Source organism: Rhipicephalus microplus, unplaced genomic scaffold, assembly GCF_043290135.1.
Source record: "Rhipicephalus microplus isolate Deutch F79 unplaced genomic scaffold, USDA_Rmic scaffold_168, whole genome shotgun sequence".
In the NCBI taxonomy this organism is placed as follows: Eukaryota; Metazoa; Arthropoda; class Arachnida; order Ixodida; family Ixodidae; genus Rhipicephalus; species Rhipicephalus microplus.
Window position 1 is genome coordinate 295674 of NW_027464739.1, and position 16504 is coordinate 312177.

The window sequence follows — 16504 nt, forward strand, 5'->3', positions numbered from 1 at the left end:
GCGCATAGAGAGTACGCATGCAAGCAAGCACGCGTGGCTTCGACCTCTGGGAAAAAGAAGGTTTCAGTTTTAACATGTTTGTAAGCGAAACTAGAAACTTCAAGCGGACTGGGGATAAAAGCAATGCCGTGAAGCCAGCGCTGCCGCTGTCGGTGCACAATGCTGGTTGTGCATGGGTGGACGTCGGAATTGCTTTGCTACTGTTTGCCCGGCTTTTGGCCAGAACTAAGTACGAGGTGTGAAAGAATGGATTTTAATTACGTGCTAATGAATTGCATCGCTTCTCGGCCTTTTGGCTAAGATCAAAGTGTAGTATCTGTTCTTATCAGCTTAATATCTGATACGGATCCTATTTGGATCCAAGATATTAAACTTATTTTTGTGATGCGGCGGAGTGCTTGAAGCTTGCTTCACCTCCGCCACGGGTTGGCCCGGTATTGCACTACCTCCGGGATCGGCCCACTCACCCCCTGCGGGGTGAGTTCGACAATAAATTCAATGATAGAAGGAGTGTTCGGATTTACCCATGATACCGGGGTAAACGGCGTGGGTGCGTCGAGTGTCCGAGACGGTGGCGGCACGCCGCCCCGGCTGACGCGGTATTCGCGTGCAGGGAGTGCGCTAGCTGTGTTTACACTTACGATTGCTCTGGGAAAATAAATGTTTCCGTGTGTATTTCATATATGGAGGGTCTCTTTTATTTTGTTATGTTCACACGTACATACTCAAGTTTCTTATTTTTTTTAACATTCCTACTCATATTAATAAAACTATTGAGGAAATTATCATTACTGTTTCGGAGGAAAGCTAGAAGTGTGTATACGATGTGTATGCATGTGCGATGTGTATGTATGTATGTGTGTAGAAGTGTGTATGTATGTGCCAAGCTATTTCCGCTTTTCGAATTCACCCGTTTCGCAACGAAAAATAAAAAAGCCTCTAGAAAATGGGGTTTGGTTGGTGTTTCTGTTTACAGTTGCAGTGGCAAGCGAAGGCATTTTTATTTCACATCTTCACGCGGCGTCTGAACCTGAAGACGCGTGCTCTCGCCACGTCTACGCATCTACACTATTCCCCATCACAAATTAAAATCGCAAAGAACGCCACAGGACCCACTCCGCACACACCTGCTGTACGGTGGAGCGGCAAAGCCCCGATGTGCTTTTCCTATGTCCACTGACCTTTGGGGTTTGACGTCCCAAAACCACCATATGATTATGGGAAAATTTCGACCACCTGGGGTTCTTTCACGTGCACCCTAATCTGAGCACAGGGAAATGCAGCCGCCGCGGCCGGGATTCGATCCCACCACCTGCGGGTCAGCAGCCGAGTACCTTACGGCCATCAGACCACCACGGCGGGCATCGCCTTGTTGATCAAACACTTCATTTCTGAACACCATCTCATACCAGCTCATCCACCGTTGGCTCTCGTTAATTACAACGAACATCCTCGCACGCTCACCTCAATGGAATTGCCAGTTGCTGGAAGTTCCAAGGAAATTGCGCACTAGACGTACGGACGCACCACGCACGTACCTGAAGCGACGTGGACCCCAGGACGCGTGAGATCACGCCCCGGGCGCGCTTTGCCTCCGTACCCACTCGTCACTCCTCACAGCTTCACTAAGCCGAGTATGTAGAAGTCGAAGAAGCAGAACAACAAACCAGCCAATCCCCCACAGTGGGTGTGAGCCACAAGTGAAGGTCAACAAAAACAAGCAACACCAGCGAGCGCAGTGACGAAGCTATCGTAATGGGGCGAAATAATCCACGAATATGGCTGCACGTTGACGCACGGTCGCATTTGTGCAACCACCCGTGTCTCCCGAAGACCGTCTGTCGCGAGTCTTCGACGAAAAGCGCAGGCGAGTACTTCTCCACTGATTTCCGCGACCACTTGACGACCGCCTTCGGCCGCCTCATGTCCGTCCGGCACGATCGACGGAGCGCCGCACCAGCGCCTCGTACACGCCACCATAGCACTCCTACCCCTCGGAATCAGCAAAACTCGGACGTTTTCGACCACGACAGACAGAACCTGCCGGCCCGTTGAACGCTTGAACGACATCGCAGCGGCAAGTCGCACACTCACGTTCCGTCACCCTCTGCCACATGATCCTTCATTCACCGGCTTCACAACCAACCCACGCGGTAGACGTTTCGCACGCATTCCCGGGTCTGCCTTTCACGGCAGGACCTTCGTCGACCTCGGTGCGGTGTTCCGACACGTCGGAACTTGCAAGGCATATGTTGAGCGTGCTGAAGCAGCCAAAGGCACCACCTTTTCACCTTTTTGCCGATGATTGTGGGCGTCGTTGCAGAGGCGTTGCTTGGGCAGCCGGCGTAGAAGCCATGTTGGATGGGTGACGTATTCACATTTTGCACAATCATTTTTTTTTTTTTTTTCCTTCCAGACTTTGGTGCTCGAGTTGGACATGTACACTATGCATCAGTTTTTAAAACAAGTGCTGTAGCATCTCTCGCGACATGCCTGATAATGTTCGCCGGCAAGCATTTGGTGTGACGTCATGGGCGCATAGAGAGTACGCATGCAAGCAAGCACGCGTGGCTTCGACCTCTGGGAAAAAGAAGGTTTCAGTTTTAACATGTTTGTAAGCGAAACTAGAAACTTCAAGCGGACTGGGGATAAAAGCAATGCCGTGAAGCCAGCGCTGCCGCTGTCGGTGCACAATGCTGGTTGTGCATGGGTGGACGTCGGAATTGCTTTGCTACTGTTTGCCCGGCTTTTGGCCAGAACTAAGTACGAGGTGTGAAAGAATGGATTTTAATTACGTGCTAATGAATTGCATCGCTTCTCGGCCTTTTGGCTAAGATCAAAGTGTAGTATCTGTTCTTATCAGCTTAATATCTGATACGGATCCTATTTGGATCCAAGATATTAAACTTATTTTTGTGATGCGGCGGAGTGCTTGAAGCTTGCTTCACCTCCGCCACGGGTTGGCCCGGTATTGCACTACCTCCGGGATCGGCCCACTCACCCCCTGCGGGGTGAGTTCGACAATAAATTCAATGATAGAAGGAGTGTTCGGATTTACCCATGATACCGGGGTAAACGGCGTGGGTGCGTCGAGTGTCCGAGACGGTGGCGGCACGCCGCCCCGGCTGACGCGGTATTCGCGTGCAGGGAGTGCGCTAGCTGTGTTTACACTTACGATTGCTCTGGGAAAATAAATGTTTCCGTGTGTATTTCATATATGGAGGGTCTCTTTTATTTTGTTATGTTCACACGTACATACTCAAGTTTCTTATTTTTTTTAACATTCCTACTCATATTAATAAAACTATTGAGGAAATTATCATTACTGTTTCGGAGGAAAGCTAGAAGTGTGTATACGATGTGTATGCATGTGCGATGTGTATGTATGTATGTGTGTAGAAGTGTGTATGTATGTGCCAAGCTATTTCCGCTTTTCGAATTCACCCGTTTCGCAACGAAAAATAAAAAAGCCTCTAGAAAATGGGGTTTGGTTGGTGTTTCTGTTTACAGTTGCAGTGGCAAGCGAAGGCATTTTTATTTCACATCTTCACGCGGCGTCTGAACCTGAAGACGCGTGCTCTCGCCACGTCTACGCATCTACACTATTCCCCATCACAAATTAAAATCGCAAAGAACGCCACAGGACCCACTCCGCACACACCTGCTGTACGGTGGAGCGGCAAAGCCCCGATGTGCTTTTCCTATGTCCACTGACCTTTGGGGTTTGACGTCCCAAAACCACCATATGATTATGGGAAAATTTCGACCACCTGGGGTTCTTTCACGTGCACCCTAATCTGAGCACAGGGAAATGCAGCCGCCGCGGCCGGGATTCGATCCCACCACCTGCGGGTCAGCAGCCGAGTACCTTACGGCCATCAGACCACCACGGCGGGCATCGCCTTGTTGATCAAACACTTCATTTCTGAACACCATCTCATACCAGCTCATCCACCGTTGGCTCTCGTTAATTACAACGAACATCCTCGCACGCTCACCTCAATGGAATTGCCAGTTGCTGGAAGTTCCAAGGAAATTGCGCACTAGACGTACGGACGCACCACGCACGTACCTGAAGCGACGTGGACCCCAGGACGCGTGAGATCACGCCCCGGGCGCGCTTTGCCTCCGTACCCACTCGTCACTCCTCACAGCTTCACTAAGCCGAGTATGTAGAAGTCGAAGAAGCAGAACAACAAACCAGCCAATCCCCCACAGTGGGTGTGAGCCACAAGTGAAGGTCAACAAAAACAAGCAACACCAGCGAGCGCAGTGACGAAGCTATCGTAATGGGGCGAAATAATCCACGAATATGGCTGCACGTTGACGCACGGTCGCATTTGTGCAACCACCCGTGTCTCCCGAAGACCGTCTGTCGCGAGTCTTCGACGAAAAGCGCAGGCGAGTACTTCTCCACTGATTTCCGCGACCACTTGACGACCGCCTTCGGCCGCCTCATGTCCGTCCGGCACGATCGACGGAGCGCCGCACCAGCGCCTCGTACACGCCACCATAGCACTCCTACCCCTCGGAATCAGCAAAACTCGGACGTTTTCGACCACGACAGACAGAACCTGCCGGCCCGTTGAACGCTTGAACGACATCGCAGCGGCAAGTCGCACACTCACGTTCCGTCACCCTCTGCCACATGATCCTTCATTCACCGGCTTCACAACCAACCCACGCGGTAGACGTTTCGCACGCATTCCCGGGTCTGCCTTTCACGGCAGGACCTTCGTCGACCTCGGTGCGGTGTTCCGACACGTCGGAACTTGCAAGGCATATGTTGAGCGTGCTGAAGCAGCCAAAGGCACCACCTTTTCACCTTTTTGCCGATGATTGTGGGCGTCGTTGCAGAGGCGTTGCTTGGGCAGCCGGCGTAGAAGCCATGTTGGATGGGTGACGTATTCACATTTTGCACAATCATTTTTTTTTTTTTCCTTCCAGACTTTGGTGCTCGAGTTGGACATGTACACTATGCATCAGTTTTTAAAACAAGTGCTGTAGCATCTCTCGCGACATGCCTGATAATGTTCGCCGGCAAGCATTTGGTGTGACGTCATGGGCGCATAGAGAGTACGCATGCAAGCAAGCACGCGTGGCTTCGACCTCTGGGAAAAAGAAGGTTTCAGTTTTAACATGTTTGTAAGCGAAACTAGAAACTTCAAGCGGACTGGGGATAAAAGCAATGCCGTGAAGCCAGCGCTGCCGCTGTCGGTGCACAATGCTGGTTGTGCATGGGTGGACGTCGGAATTGCTTTGCTACTGTTTGCCCGGCTTTTGGCCAGAACTAAGTACGAGGTGTGAAAGAATGGATTTTAATTACGTGCTAATGAATTGCATCGCTTCTCGGCCTTTTGGCTAAGATCAAAGTGTAGTCCTACCTCTCGGGACTACATTTTTGGCCTTTGGGCCGGGGTTGGATGCCCCCCCTTGAGGGGGGACAACCCTTTTCACTCTTTTTTTTTCTTTCTCCTCTCGCTTCTCTTTTCCCGCTTCCTTCTTACGCTTGCGGTGCATCCAAACCGGGTTCCTTCGGGAGCTGACTGGGCAGTTGCACCGCAACTTATACGTTCTTCCCCTGTCCTGAGGTCAGGGCGTGGGTCTGAACCCACCCCTGACCGCCTGGCCTCTCCAGCAGGACTGTCTGGGGTCTTTGGACCCGCGAAGGTGTTATGCCTGCGGGATCCACTTGCGGCCTCTCTTCGGGGTGCGGCAGCAGGGGAGTGACGCTCCGCGGTGGGCAAAAGGCTCACCCCGCTATCACCGCTGTATTGAGCTATAAGCTCTGGGGTCGCTTGCTTAGCTGGCGGGTGGTCGCCCAAGGCGGCCTTCCCGACTAAGCCCAGGGTACCCCGGCCCTGGGTGGACGTGCAGCCCAGCCCCTGCTCTGCCGGCCTGCTCCAATGCAGCTCCACCATGGCTCTAAGCCATGGCGACTGGCCAAGCCCTTTGGTGAGAAAGGGTGGACGCTGGGGCAGCCGGTAGGGCGCCGCACCCTTGGTCAGGCCCGGTGGTCCCGGAGGTCCGGGCGGCCTTTGATCGGGCCAGCAAGGCCGAGACTTCTACTTCCTCTCTTGTGTGCTGCCTCTTTTGACAACCTCACTCTGTTCTTATCAGCTTAATATCTGATACGGATCCTATTTGGATCCAAGATATTAAACTTATTTTTGTGATGCGGCGGAGTGCTTGAAGCTTGCTTCACCTCCGCCACGGGTTGGCCCGGTATTGCACTACCTCCGGGATCGGCCCACTCACCCCCTGCGGGGTGAGTTCGACAATAAATTCAATGATAGAAGGAGTGTTCGGATTTACCCATGATACCGGGGTAAACGGCGTGGGTGCGTCGAGTGTCCGAGACGGTGGCGGCACGCCGCCCCGGCTGACGCGGTATTCGCGTGCAGGGAGTGCGCTAGCTGTGTTTACACTTACGATTGCTCTGGGAAAATAAATGTTTCCGTGTGTATTTCATATATGGAGGGTCTCTTTTATTTTGTTATGTTCACACGTACATACTCAAGTTTCTTATTTTTTTTAACATTCCTACTCATATTAATAAAACTATTGAGGAAATTATCATTACTGTTTCGGAGGAAAGCTAGAAGTGTGTATACGATGTGTATGCATGTGCGATGTGTATGTATGTATGTGTGTAGAAGTGTGTATGTATGTGCCAAGCTATTTCCGCTTTTCGAATTCACCCGTTTCGCAACGAAAAATAAAAAAGCCTCTAGAAAATGGGGTTTGGTTGGTGTTTCTGTTTACAGTTGCAGTGGCAAGCGAAGGCATTTTTATTTCACATCTTCACGCGGCGTCTGAACCTGAAGACGCGTGCTCTCGCCACGTCTACGCATCTACACTATTCCCCATCACAAATTAAAATCGCAAAGAACGCCACAGGACCCACTCCGCACACACCTGCTGTACGGTGGAGCGGCAAAGCCCCGATGTGCTTTTCCTATGTCCACTGACCTTTGGGGTTTGACGTCCCAAAACCACCATATGATTATGGGAAAATTTCGACCACCTGGGGTTCTTTCACGTGCACCCTAATCTGAGCACAGGGAAATGCAGCCGCCGCGGCCGGGATTCGATCCCACCACCTGCGGGTCAGCAGCCGAGTACCTTACGGCCATCAGACCACCACGGCGGGCATCGCCTTGTTGATCAAACACTTCATTTCTGAACACCATCTCATACCAGCTCATCCACCGTTGGCTCTCGTTAATTACAACGAACATCCTCGCACGCTCACCTCAATGGAATTGCCAGTTGCTGGAAGTTCCAAGGAAATTGCGCACTAGACGTACGGACGCACCACGCACGTACCTGAAGCGACGTGGACCCCAGGACGCGTGAGATCACGCCCCGGGCGCGCTTTGCCTCCGTACCCACTCGTCACTCCTCACAGCTTCACTAAGCCGAGTATGTAGAAGTCGAAGAAGCAGAACAACAAACCAGCCAATCCCCCACAGTGGGTGTGAGCCACAAGTGAAGGTCAACAAAAACAAGCAACACCAGCGAGCGCAGTGACGAAGCTATCGTAATGGGGCGAAATAATCCACGAATATGGCTGCACGTTGACGCACGGTCGCATTTGTGCAACCACCCGTGTCTCCCGAAGACCGTCTGTCGCGAGTCTTCGACGAAAAGCGCAGGCGAGTACTTCTCCACTGATTTCCGCGACCACTTGACGACCGCCTTCGGCCGCCTCATGTCCGTCCGGCACGATCGACGGAGCGCCGCACCAGCGCCTCGTACACGCCACCATAGCACTCCTACCCCTCGGAATCAGCAAAACTCGGACGTTTTCGACCACGACAGACAGAACCTGCCGGCCCGTTGAACGCTTGAACGACATCGCAGCGGCAAGTCGCACACTCACGTTCCGTCACCCTCTGCCACATGATCCTTCATTCACCGGCTTCACAACCAACCCACGCGGTAGACGTTTCGCACGCATTCCCGGGTCTGCCTTTCACGGCAGGACCTTCGTCGACCTCGGTGCGGTGTTCCGACACGTCGGAACTTGCAAGGCATATGTTGAGCGTGCTGAAGCAGCCAAAGGCACCACCTTTTCACCTTTTTGCCGATGATTGTGGGCGTCGTTGCAGAGGCGTTGCTTGGGCAGCCGGCGTAGAAGCCATGTTGGATGGGTGACGTATTCACATTTTGCACAATCATTTTTTTTTTTTTTTCCTTCCAGACTTTGGTGCTCGAGTTGGACATGTACACTATGCATCAGTTTTTAAAACAAGTGCTGTAGCATCTCTCGCGACATGCCTGATAATGTTCGCCGGCAAGCATTTGGTGTGACGTCATGGGCGCATAGAGAGTACGCATGCAAGCAAGCACGCGTGGCTTCGACCTCTGGGAAAAAGAAGGTTTCAGTTTTAACATGTTTGTAAGCGAAACTAGAAACTTCAAGCGGACTGGGGATAAAAGCAATGCCGTGAAGCCAGCGCTGCCGCTGTCGGTGCACAATGCTGGTTGTGCATGGGTGGACGTCGGAATTGCTTTGCTACTGTTTGCCCGGCTTTTGGCCAGAACTAAGTACGAGGTGTGAAAGAATGGATTTTAATTACGTGCTAATGAATTGCATCGCTTCTCGGCCTTTTGGCTAAGATCAAAGTGTAGTATCTGTTCTTATCAGCTTAATATCTGATACGGATCCTATTTGGATCCAAGATATTAAACTTATTTTTGTGATGCGGCGGAGTGCTTGAAGCTTGCTTCACCTCCGCCACGGGTTGGCCCGGTATTGCACTACCTCCGGGATCGGCCCACTCACCCCCTGCGGGGTGAGTTCGACAATAAATTCAATGATAGAAGGAGTGTTCGGATTTACCCATGATACCGGGGTAAACGGCGTGGGTGCGTCGAGTGTCCGAGACGGTGGCGGCACGCCGCCCCGGCTGACGCGGTATTCGCGTGCAGGGAGTGCGCTAGCTGTGTTTACACTTACGATTGCTCTGGGAAAATAAATGTTTCCGTGTGTATTTCATATATGGAGGGTCTCTTTTATTTTGTTATGTTCACACGTACATACTCAAGTTTCTTATTTTTTTTAACATTCCTACTCATATTAATAAAACTATTGAGGAAATTATCATTACTGTTTCGGAGGAAAGCTAGAAGTGTGTATACGATGTGTATGCATGTGCGATGTGTATGTATGTATGTGTGTAGAAGTGTGTATGTATGTGCCAAGCTATTTCCGCTTTTCGAATTCACCCGTTTCGCAACGAAAAATAAAAAAGCCTCTAGAAAATGGGGTTTGGTTGGTGTTTCTGTTTACAGTTGCAGTGGCAAGCGAAGGCATTTTTATTTCACATCTTCACGCGGCGTCTGAACCTGAAGACGCGTGCTCTCGCCACGTCTACGCATCTACACTATTCCCCATCACAAATTAAAATCGCAAAGAACGCCACAGGACCCACTCCGCACACACCTGCTGTACGGTGGAGCGGCAAAGCCCCGATGTGCTTTTCCTATGTCCACTGACCTTTGGGGTTTGACGTCCCAAAACCACCATATGATTATGGGAAAATTTCGACCACCTGGGGTTCTTTCACGTGCACCCTAATCTGAGCACAGGGAAATGCAGCCGCCGCGGCCGGGATTCGATCCCACCACCTGCGGGTCAGCAGCCGAGTACCTTACGGCCATCAGACCACCACGGCGGGCATCGCCTTGTTGATCAAACACTTCATTTCTGAACACCATCTCATACCAGCTCATCCACCGTTGGCTCTCGTTAATTACAACGAACATCCTCGCACGCTCACCTCAATGGAATTGCCAGTTGCTGGAAGTTCCAAGGAAATTGCGCACTAGACGTACGGACGCACCACGCACGTACCTGAAGCGACGTGGACCCCAGGACGCGTGAGATCACGCCCCGGGCGCGCTTTGCCTCCGTACCCACTCGTCACTCCTCACAGCTTCACTAAGCCGAGTATGTAGAAGTCGAAGAAGCAGAACAACAAACCAGCCAATCCCCCACAGTGGGTGTGAGCCACAAGTGAAGGTCAACAAAAACAAGCAACACCAGCGAGCGCAGTGACGAAGCTATCGTAATGGGGCGAAATAATCCACGAATATGGCTGCACGTTGACGCACGGTCGCATTTGTGCAACCACCCGTGTCTCCCGAAGACCGTCTGTCGCGAGTCTTCGACGAAAAGCGCAGGCGAGTACTTCTCCACTGATTTCCGCGACCACTTGACGACCGCCTTCGGCCGCCTCATGTCCGTCCGGCACGATCGACGGAGCGCCGCACCAGCGCCTCGTACACGCCACCATAGCACTCCTACCCCTCGGAATCAGCAAAACTCGGACGTTTTCGACCACGACAGACAGAACCTGCCGGCCCGTTGAACGCTTGAACGACATCGCAGCGGCAAGTCGCACACTCACGTTCCGTCACCCTCTGCCACATGATCCTTCATTCACCGGCTTCACAACCAACCCACGCGGTAGACGTTTCGCACGCATTCCCGGGTCTGCCTTTCACGGCAGGACCTTCGTCGACCTCGGTGCGGTGTTCCGACACGTCGGAACTTGCAAGGCATATGTTGAGCGTGCTGAAGCAGCCAAAGGCACCACCTTTTCACCTTTTTGCCGATGATTGTGGGCGTCGTTGCAGAGGCGTTGCTTGGGCAGCCGGCGTAGAAGCCATGTTGGATGGGTGACGTATTCACATTTTGCACAATCATTTTTTTTTTTTTTTCCTTCCAGACTTTGGTGCTCGAGTTGGACATGTACACTATGCATCAGTTTTTAAAACAAGTGCTGTAGCATCTCTCGCGACATGCCTGATAATGTTCGCCGGCAAGCATTTGGTGTGACGTCATGGGCGCATAGAGAGTACGCATGCAAGCAAGCACGCGTGGCTTCGACCTCTGGGAAAAAGAAGGTTTCAGTTTTAACATGTTTGTAAGCGAAACTAGAAACTTCAAGCGGACTGGGGATAAAAGCAATGCCGTGAAGCCAGCGCTGCCGCTGTCGGTGCACAATGCTGGTTGTGCATGGGTGGACGTCGGAATTGCTTTGCTACTGTTTGCCCGGCTTTTGGCCAGAACTAAGTACGAGGTGTGAAAGAATGGATTTTAATTACGTGCTAATGAATTGCATCGCTTCTCGGCCTTTTGGCTAAGATCAAAGTGTCGAGTTAGCTGTTTTTTACGAGCCCTCGCGCGAGTCCCGGGGTCACGTCACGTCGGCGTCGGCCCCCGGGCCCTCTCGGAGTTCGAGCCCCAGAACCAGTGCAAGCCCTTCGCCGCCGCAGCCTCGTGCACGCGGCTGCCACCCTTGGGTTTCGGGCCTTCCCGCCCGGAGACCCTCTACATGCCAGGTCGAGCCAGGCCCCCGGTCCGCCCCTGCTGCCCCGGAGCTCCTAGCGGCGACCCCTGCCATCACCAGACCCCAAGCGGCCCCCGCCTCAGCTGAGCCGCTGCCTACCAGTGTGCAGCTTGACTGCACGTCACGAGTCGTCCCAGAGCCTCGCCCCCCCCGGCGGCTTGCGGGATCCGCCCACCAGTATGGCCATGCCAGTTGAGCTCCCGGTGAGGGAGAATTGTTTCATGTTTTCCGCGCCCGAGGGCGATGTCTCTGTTGACGATCTGATTGATGCAGTAGAATTAACCGCTGGTGATGATAGTGTATTCGTGCTTCAGCACATGGGGGGCGCAAAGTTCCTTGTGTGTACTCGCAATGCTAGTCAGGCGACGAGCCTAATGGTGGCGGAGGGTTTCACGGTGAATGGGGTGAAGGTGCCGGTAGAGGCAGTCGGGCCGCCGGTAACGTACGTGAACGTCTACCGCTACCCGGCTTTCTTGTCTGATGAGGCCCTTAGTAATGCTCTTGCCCCTTTCGGCAAAATTAAGAGCATTTCCTTCGCCACCTTGGCGACTCGCCAGACTAAGCTAAATGGTGTGAGGCTAGTCAAAATAGAAATGTCCCGGCCTGTTCCTAATTTCATGACAATAGCGGGGCACAAAGTCATGTGTGAATACCGTGGGATGCGTCGCGTGTGCGCCCGCTGCGGCGAGGTCGGACATATGGCGACCGCATGTTCTGCCGCGTACTGCAGACGGTGTGGCATTTTTGGCCACGATACGGAGGGCTGCGAGGCCGAATGTAAACGCTGTGGCGGCCACCACGGGACGCGCGAGTGTTTTCGGAGGCGCTCTTACGCGTCTGCCGCCCGCGGTTTCCCCACACTGACTGATACCACCCCCTCACTTGTACATGTAAGCGGCCCTGCCGTATCGAAGGCCGCCAGTGCCCCACGCCTACAGGTGCTATCGCCAAGGACTGCACCTCGCACCATTGGGAAGGGGCTCCCACCCGAGGACCGCAACTGCAATACTGGCCCGCCCACAGGCAGCAGTGCGGACACTTCGTCTGCCAACGAAGGGGAGAAGCCGGGAAGCGTTGACGACGTCGCCACCACGTCGTCTGAAACAGACACCAGTGACCTCGAGACGGTCTCTGCACAATCGTCACCCACCACGCAGCCCGCACGCCCGCTAGGCGGGCCCGGCCGCCAGGGTTCCTCTGTCGCGCCTAAAGCCCTTACTGGTGCCTCTGAGCAAGAAGCAGCGAGCCTCCTTGTCGCAAACCCACCCACTAACGTGCTGGCTCCAGTCACTCCCCTGGACTTGGAAGAAAGGAGCCAAGACCCCGCCCGAGAGGACTTGCCCATCGTGAGTCGCGGGTACTACGTGCTCCCTGAAGTCCGCGCTCAACCAAGCCTGATACCCCTCCCTGCGCCCTCCTCTGACCATGCGTTGCCCAGTCTCTGCCGAAACCGGGACCCGATTACAGCTCAGACCGCGACTGGCCGCGATCAGAGGACACGCTCGCGCTCGCGCTCGCGCCGACGCACAGGAGAGGGTGTTAAGAGCGATCCGAGAGAACGAGCGACGAGCGGAGAGACGAAGCAGCGACGGGCCGGGCTCGGCGCGAGGAGCAGCGACAGCGACGCCCCTCCGAAAGCGAAATCACAGAAGTTGGGCGAGCGCGCGGAGAGCGAAGGGGACCCGCCCCCTCAAGCCGGCGATTCCAGCGCCTAGTACGCCGACCCCACCCCGGATGGCAGCGCCCTTCCCCCACTGCGCTCCCTTCCTTCTCCCTCTGTGTCCCTTTCCCCTGGCGCGCCATGCACTCACCCTTTCGTAAACTCGCCCCCTCTCCCCTCCTAGCTCCGCTTTATGGCTGACCGGCTGCGTTTCGCCACCTGGAACGTACGCGGGTTCCGCGATAAGACGAAGCAAACCGCCGTCATCTCTTTGGCCAAGCTCCATGACATTGACCTGCTGTTCGTCCAAGAGGCGAATTTCCGTTCCCTCCTCGATGTCACCCTTTTTCGGAACCTTTGCCAGGTCGATGCCTTCTTTTCCTTGACGCGGGCCAAGTCATGCGGGGTCGGAGTCGTCTTCGTCTCTGGAAGGTTCAGGCAAAAGGCTCATTGCGTGTTTGGCGCCGACGGCCGTACGCTAATCCTGGACATCTTCATCGACGGTCGCAAAGTACGGCTCGTTAATGTGTACGCGCCAACAACGAGAACGGAAACGAACACCTTTTTTAGAGAGCTCGGCGAGTCCTTGCAAGCGCCCCTCCCGCATGTAGTCCTCGGCGACTTCAACTGTGTCGTCGACACCACAAGGGACATCAGGGGCCCAGGTCGCGGAGGCTCAGCCTACCACGCGAAAGACCTTGTCAGACTCCTTCGCCGACTGCGACTCTCGGATGCATGGGTTCTCCAGCATGATAACGCATTCGGTCCCACTCGCATGTCGAGGACCACCGCCAGTAGGCTCGACCGCGCCTACTTACCTGACCTTTTGTTACCTTCCCTTGAGGCGTGTGAGGTGCTCCCGTTGCCTCCTGCCTTGGCGGGCATTTCGGATCACGTCCCGTTGGTGACAACCGTGCGCGGGAAGCCCGGCCCCAGTCCAGCAAACGCGTCGTGGCGCCTAGATCCGGCTTTATTAAATGACCCGGTTTCCACCCCCCTGATGCAGCAACGCATTGAAGCCACAATCAGAGCGACCCCCCGAGTGACCCCGGCCGTCTGGGACGACCTCAAGGCGACCTGGAAGGCGCATTTACAACAAGAGGGCAGAGCGAGAAAAAAACGCATTACGGCTCAGATGAACGAGCTGCTGCGCAGGATGCGCATCGTCCAGAACGCCGAGTGTCTCACTTCCTGCACTCGCGACTATCTTGCCGCGCTTAAGGTACAGCATGCACGACTGCAACGAGCCATCACCGGCGAGAAGTGCGCGTTCCGAACCACCTCAGAGGGGCACCGGGAAGAGGACCTGCGCGAAGTAAGCGGCAACGGCTCAGTACGGATCCTACAAGTAAGGCGCCCAGACGGCACACTCACGGAAGACCCAGCAGAGATCGAGGCGACCTTTCGACGCCACTTCGAGACCGCTTTCCGCGAACCGGAGCCCATAACGACCTCATCGGAGCTACCGCACCGGTCAGAACTGTACCAATTCTTGAAACACCTCGATGAAGGTGAATGCCCGACCTTATGCGGCGCAGCGACGATGCAGGAATTGTGGGCCGCCATCCAGTCTATGCCACCGAACTCAGCTCCCGGCGCGGATGGCCTCACTGCAGGGTTTTATGCGACCTTTTTTAGTATCCTGAGCGAGCCGCTACTTGGCGTAATCAACAGCATTCTCGAAGGCCACGCGAAACCCGCCTCGTTTGCCATGGGGCGCGTGGTCCTGATACTTAAGGAAGGCTCACCACCGAACGACCCCACGTCATGGCGCCCTATCACGCTACTGAATGCGGATTACAAGATTGTCGCCTCTATTCTAAACAGCCGTTTAAAGACCTTTCTGCCGGACATCATCGCGCCGCACCAAACCTGCGCAGTTCCGGGCAGATCACTGTTTGCCAACCTGAACATGACTAGAGACGCCTTTCAGTACGCCACCGAGAAAAGAGTATCAGGAGCTTTTCTTTCCCTCGACCAGGCCAAGGCCTTCGACCGGGTCAGGCACGCCTACCTGTTCGAAACGCTCCGAGAGTTTGGCCTCCCGGCAGGGTTTGTTAACATCATCAAGCTCCTGTACTCGGACCTCAGGTGCCATGTGGTTGTGAACGGCTCCACTACGGACACCTTCCAGTACACGCGTGGGATCAGACAGGGATGCCCACTTGGCCCGACCCTGTTTGTGCTTTCCATAGAGCCCCTGCTCACGTCCGTAGCCGGTGACACGCGTATTCGGGGCCTCCCGCTCACAGGAACTGCGGAACTAAAGATCCTTGGTTATGCCGATGACATCTCCCTTTTCGTGAGGGACGCCAGTAGCCTCGACCGTTTTCGTCAGCTCTTCGCATTCTACGCGGCAGCGTCCGGAGCGCAGCTGAACGAGGAAAAGTGCAGGGCCCTTCGCTTCGGCAATTTCCCTGCGCATGCCATCGGCACCTTTCAAGCGGTCAACACAGTAAAGGTACTCGGTATATATTTTTCGAGCGAGGGAGTCGCACCGTCAACGTGGTCCCGCGTCCTTGAAAGGGCCGCTCAAATGGCAGAGCGTGCAGGCCTGCGAGACCTCTCGTTGCGCGAGAAAGCGCTGGCGGTTAAAACGAGTATTTGCGCACTTGCTTTGTACGCAAGTCGAGTAGCAGTGATGCCCGCAAGGACGATAAACCAGCTGTCCAAGCTCATCACGGCGTACTTGTGGGAAGGGAAACCGCCACCTTTAAAAAGACACCTCTTACACCTGGCAGTATCCGAAGGGGGTCTCGGCCTTCCACATGTACAGAGCGTAGGCAGAATTCTAGCCCTTAAAACCGCCCGAGCGCTCGCGCGCGCGAGCGATTACGTTGGCCACAACCTCCTCCTCTACTGGAGCGGTGCCAGGCACGACTGGCTGGACGCTGGCCGACACACCGGTCCTTTTGCTGAAGCACCCGCGCCCTACTATAAAACGGCAGCGGCAACAATGCGCATGTTGGGGAATGAACTACCCGGCTGTGACGTAGACGAAGACCCGCCAGCACGCATCGTCGAGGCCATCACGATGAACCAGCTAAGCGATGCCGACCGAAAACGGGCCAAGCGCGCGCAGAGCGAACTTGGCTCCCTCCGTTGCGGCATCCCCCGCGAGGCGCACGATTTGCTCCTTAAAAAGGCCTGGCACGTCCTACCTACAAGACAGCGCCTTAACAAATTAGGCATAGTCCCGAATGCTAGCTGCCCCAACTGTCGCGTCGTGGAAACGCAGGAGCACGCGTTGTTTGAATGCGTCGCGGTGAAACCCGTGTGGCGCATGGTGGCCCACTCCTTCGGCATCCGCACCCCTCCCAACCACAAACGTAACAAAGGCGCCTTCGCCCAACTCGTGGTGATTTTCACAGTGTTGGTTTTATGGCAGAGGCGATCGCTTGCGGAAGCGCGCAGGAAACCAGTACGAGCCGCGTTTCCGGCAGTCTCGAGGATCCGAAGGCTGCTGTGGGCCTATTTATCG

The 16504-nt window shown here is 54.5% G+C and overlaps 3 non-coding genes and 1 pseudogene across 3 annotated transcripts; all 4 read left to right on the forward strand.

The window, feature by feature from the left end:
• The first annotated feature begins 276 nt into the window (after nucleotides 1-276).
• LOC142791535 (U2 spliceosomal RNA) lies at nucleotides 277-468 on the forward strand. The gene has a single exon (XR_012890281.1). It is a non-coding gene; the product is annotated as a U2 spliceosomal RNA (small nuclear RNA).
• A 2342-nt stretch (nucleotides 469-2810) lies between these two features.
• LOC142791536 (U2 spliceosomal RNA) lies at nucleotides 2811-3002 on the forward strand. Its single transcript, XR_012890282.1, has one exon. It is a non-coding gene; the product is annotated as a U2 spliceosomal RNA (small nuclear RNA).
• Nucleotides 3003-6084: 3082 nt separating this feature from the next.
• LOC142791493 (U2 spliceosomal RNA) lies at nucleotides 6085-6259 on the forward strand (annotated as a pseudogene).
• Nucleotides 6260-8600: 2341 nt separating this feature from the next.
• On the forward strand, nucleotides 8601-8792 carry LOC142791537 (U2 spliceosomal RNA). The gene has a single exon (XR_012890283.1). It is a non-coding gene; the product is annotated as a U2 spliceosomal RNA (small nuclear RNA).
• The last annotated feature ends 7712 nt before the right edge of the window (nucleotides 8793-16504 follow it).